Source organism: Coffea arabica, chromosome 9e (genome assembly GCF_036785885.1).
Source record: "Coffea arabica cultivar ET-39 chromosome 9e, Coffea Arabica ET-39 HiFi, whole genome shotgun sequence".
Lineage (NCBI taxonomy): Eukaryota > Viridiplantae > Streptophyta > Magnoliopsida > Gentianales > Rubiaceae > Coffea > Coffea arabica.
The window spans coordinates 708,514-713,349 of NC_092327.1; the positions used below are offsets into that span (position 1 = coordinate 708,514).

A 4,836-nucleotide genomic window follows, 5' to 3' on the forward strand; every position below is an offset into this window, starting at 1 on the left:
TTGTAAAATTTTTGGGTTTGGTTATCTTGATTATTGATAGTAAATGTGCAGGAAATTCTACAAATTTTTGTTACTGATAGTAAATGTGCAGGAAATTTCTAATTGTAGGCTACGTATTCAATTCCCTACGAAGGATGTGGTTCAGTGACAAATACTTCATGTTTAGTTTCTATTTCTAGGATGTGATTCTGACCCTCTCAAATTATTCCACAAAACAAGCAAAATCGTTACATAATTTAACCTTTTACCACTATATAAGCCTATCATGGCCACATTCAACTCAAACCCGAAAAGCTTAGAGGATTTTGATATTGCAAGTCAAAAGGACCATCTCATTGTTGTGACGACCCCACTTCCCTCAAGGGCGAACTCCAGAGGTTAGTGGACCGCCTTCCTAACTCTTGCCAGGACTCACTCACTAACATTAATTTCAGAGATAACATTAACTCCAAAGTAAGAACGAAACTCCCCAATAGATATTACATGCCATCCAACTTCACAAAAAACTCCATACTTATGCATACGACTAAACGAAATGAAATGCAAGTAGTTCAATCACTTCTCTAAGTATAAATAGGATTGCAATTACTTAAAATAAGGACTACAACTTTTGAATTCCTTATTCTTTGGATAGCAAATCAATAACGCTAAAACTCTTCAATATAACATCTACATGCTACCAATCATTCGAATATACAAACCAAAAAACATACCAAAAGATAAGAACTTGTAAACTAATACCATAATATAGTGCCGTCCAAATACAAGATTAAGATTTCATATTACAACTAGCACTATTCTTGTCCTTGTCATCCCCGTACCCTGTTAAGGAAAACAAATGAAGGGATGAGCTAAAAGCTCAGTGTGGTTCCAAGAGAACAACAAGCAATTAGGCATTTTAGCATTCATATGATAGCATGATCACATTTTCCATAAAGAACATAACATCCAGACAACTCATTTAACCATGTACAGCCGATAACGCATGCATATAAAAGGATACAGTCTGTTCTTGGGAACAGGTTCCGTGACAACTTGTTCAGAATCTGTTGACACTCCGTCAACCATTGAATCATAACAAGTCCAGTAGATCATCACTTAACTCCAACCTCCATCCACCAATCAACCCCCTACCGGGTCCGAACTCCAAACATAAACAGTGGTGGTAATACTCGGATATACCAATTAGTCGAGAAGATAACATTCCACTCGACAAAACAGTAGACCCAGGGTTCGTTATCTAATCGACCAGGCCCTTGCCGACTAGACTCGATTAACTAGCCTATGGGGTTTAGGATCCAGGCCGTTACTTTCAACTTATGTTCATGAATCTCAATTCAGTTGTAAACAATTCACTTATAGTAGTAAAACAGGGATTTCGTCAAGTTAGGTCGAGTGTGATAAAGTACACACTCACCTATGTAATAACAAGTCAATTCAAGTAACAAGTCATATACAGGTCATATTTGCGCAACAAGTAGCATAGAACTTGCAGTTGGAACACTCACTAGTTCAAGCAAAAATAGCGTCAAAAGTTTCCTCTTGGATTGCCCCCTTGATCAGACAAGCCCTAAGAATAACCAAGTGAACATAATTCATAATTTAGACTCGACTATGAGTCGTATACCTCTCCAAGTTAATTTTTTTTTTCAAAACCCAACATACACAGCCATATTTAGAATGCAAATCAAGGAAAAATTTAAGTATATTCTAGGGCAAAAACTCAAGTAGGGTTTTGAAGCGTATGAGAGCATTTTGGACTCAAGAAACATGAATAACCAACAAGTTCCTTATTCCCTTCATGGCGGGAAATTTTCCAGCGGCGAACCAATGAAAGAAACAAGGTTTTCTCAAGTTAAGTCAACGAGGTTGTGTCCAAAAGACTTTCAAACTAAAGACGTTGAGGCTAAAAGGTAGCAAGGTGCAAAACTACCCTCCAAATCAGAATTTTTTCGCAGCCATGAAACAAGTACAATCATGAGGTTTTCACCTCCCAATCTTCATAGTTTTCACTCAAATTCACGCACAAAAGGTTCCTCCAAAGTTTGGAACAAGTTTTGGCCAAAACCAATTACTAAAAGGTTAGAAAAACAACAATGTAATAGGCTGCACTTTCCATCGACAAACAAGCACAATTTTAGCCAGCAATTTGGAAGAAAATCCCAATGAAACCCTTCCATTTCAACCAAAATGCAATACATAAGCAAAGCTTAAAGGTTCACTAAGCATATTAGGTAAGTACATCATCAAATCAGTCCAAAATCAAGGTAGTAAGCTGCCCCAAAATTTGGACAGCATAACCCCTGTTTTATCCTATATTTCCTCTCCAAATTCAATACAAAATTTCATGGCCAAACCATCCAAATCAAGACACAAATGATAGGCTATACAAGCTACTAGTTTCAAACCATAAAGCCACCAAAAATAGACAAGTATTCAACTCACATGTCTCCATACCAAGGCTGGCCATCAAGCAAAAGTTCAACTCTACAAGCTGAAATTTCCATAAGCAAACTAATAGAACATGTACAAACTAGAAAAATCACATGACATGGCTAACATTTATATTAAACATGATATTAACATATTAACACTCATTTTCCTCAACTAAAACTGGAAATTTATCGCTTGGGACATGAAACATGTAAAAGTGAAGTTTTCACCTCTCAACCTTTCATTTTCTACTTCAATTCACTACTCATACCAAAATTAATGCCTAATCACATGTTTAAGACATTAACAAGATGATTTCACCACACAAATCCAATTGTAAAGCTAAACAAAATCACTATCTCTTTCGGTCAGCCTTGAGTAGAATTCCAGCTATGAAAACAGTGAAATAAATGGAGTTTAAACCACTTAAGGTCCATGGTTTTGGTTCATTTCCAACACATACTTGTAGTTTAAAGTCTTATATGGTATTTTGAGCAAATTGAGCTTAAAATCATCTTGAAAATTTAGCAATCAAGGCTGAAATTCCAGCAAGCATTATTTCTTTGGGAAAATCATAACTTGAGTTATAAATGTCAAAAACTTATACAACTTGGCTCATTTAAAACTAGACTTGAAATACTAATAATCTTTGAAAAATACCTCAAGGAGATTCAGTTCATAAATTAGTCCAAATTGAGGCACAATTTACTACAACATCCTAGTTTTTATTTGTGCAGGGCGCATTTTTCAGTCAACTTGGGCGATTTTCTGGTGCATATGTAAAATGAACCACAGCTCTAATTTTATACCGTTAGAAAGATATATGAGTCTAGTTTCAAACGCAATTAACGGCACTCAATTTTGATTTTTTTACACTAAATTATGATCATTTTACTAAAACTGCCCAGGGGTGACTGTCACCCGAAATTCAACCTTTCACTTGAGTTATTCCAACTTTATTGCTACCAATAACTCACATCTAGGCCAGCCATTTGCTACCAAATTCAAAGACAACATGCTATATATCATACTAAACAAGAAATATAACATTTAGAGCATGACTTCCTAGGGAAAACTCCTCAAAATTTCTCAATAAGAGGCTGTAAAATAAGCTCCTGTCTCCCTTAGTTTCAAACAAAAGTTTCAAACAGATTTCAGCAAGGTTTCTTCCAACAATTAGTCTTTCTTGCTTCTATCCCAACAAATACCACATACATGTCTAGATAAAAGAGGTAAATGGTACATGAAGTGAGTTCTTCGCCATAACCAGCAAAATTTTGCAGTTAAAGCTGCAACTTTTCAGCTTTACTCCATCAGCCTTCAAGCATCAACATAACCAGAAAATTTTTAGCAAAGTTCCTTCAAAATCCAACACTAACCTCACTTAGATTCAAGTAAAACAATACGTGCATGTCATAAAAATAAGGATAGGAGGTATATTAAGTACATCTAGACAAAATCCAGCAAAACTTTAAAGAAAAGAACCGAAAATAGTAGCTTTGTCCTCTTGGTCTTTAAGCAGCAATTTATCCAGAAATTTTTGGCTTTGGATGACCTTTTCTCCAACTAAACTTCTCTTTTCTCAGTTCTAATTCATTCTAAGACATTATTAACCAAAGGTAGTAGGAAAATAAAGAAGAACTTAGCAACTACCTCCCTTTTTCATTCACGGTTCATGGCTGGAATAATGGAGACAGAATGCTCTTTCCTCCCTCAGCTCCTCAAGGTTGAATCACACCAAGAAAATAGAGCTTCCTCACTCTTTCCTTCCTTTCTAACTCTCTTTCCCTCGACTTCAACTGATACGGAGATGAACCAGAAAATTCTCTCAACTTTTCTCTCTCGGTTGGAGTAGAAGATAGGAGACCAGCCTTGCCCTCTTTCTTTCTTGGCTGAAGTGGGACAACCAAGAGGAATGTTTTGGTTCTCTCTCTCGGTTCCAACATGAAGTGAAGAAAGGGGAAATTGGCTGTCGGTTAAGCTGAATAGAAACAAGAAGGAATGGAAGCTGTTTTGACTTGGTCAAATATGTTTGGTCATAATTTGTGGCTTGAGCAAATCATCCCTCTCTTTCTCTCGGTTGAAGGCTGGTCTAGGGAGTTCTTGGTCAAGATATTTTTGAGTCACAAGAGTTTTAGTCAAAACTTTATATGACAAATGGACCAATGGCACAATTACGAATTAAGTCTATTCCCTTATCAATAATTCACCTTAACATCTATCTCTCATCTCATTAACTCTTAATATCTTGTAGCACAATAACCCTTTTGTACAAATTTCCCTCTAGTTCACAAAATTTATCGCACCTACCTCCCTAGATGGACTAATTGGTTTATCACCCCAAGAAAACCAATATGCAACAAATTGAATGAGGCAATATAAGAAAAATCAAGATTCAACCGT

General features: G+C 36.1%; 1 long non-coding RNA gene across 1 annotated transcript; it reads right to left on the minus strand.

The window, feature by feature from the left end:
* Positions 1-536: 536 nt before the first annotated feature.
* On the minus strand, positions 537-4,377 carry LOC140014881 (uncharacterized). The gene is made up of 2 exons (XR_011821588.1): positions 4,087-4,377; positions 537-822 (listed from the first exon to the last, which is right to left on the minus strand). It is a non-coding gene; the product is annotated as an uncharacterized lncRNA (long non-coding RNA).
* Positions 4,378-4,836: the final 459 nt, after the last annotated feature.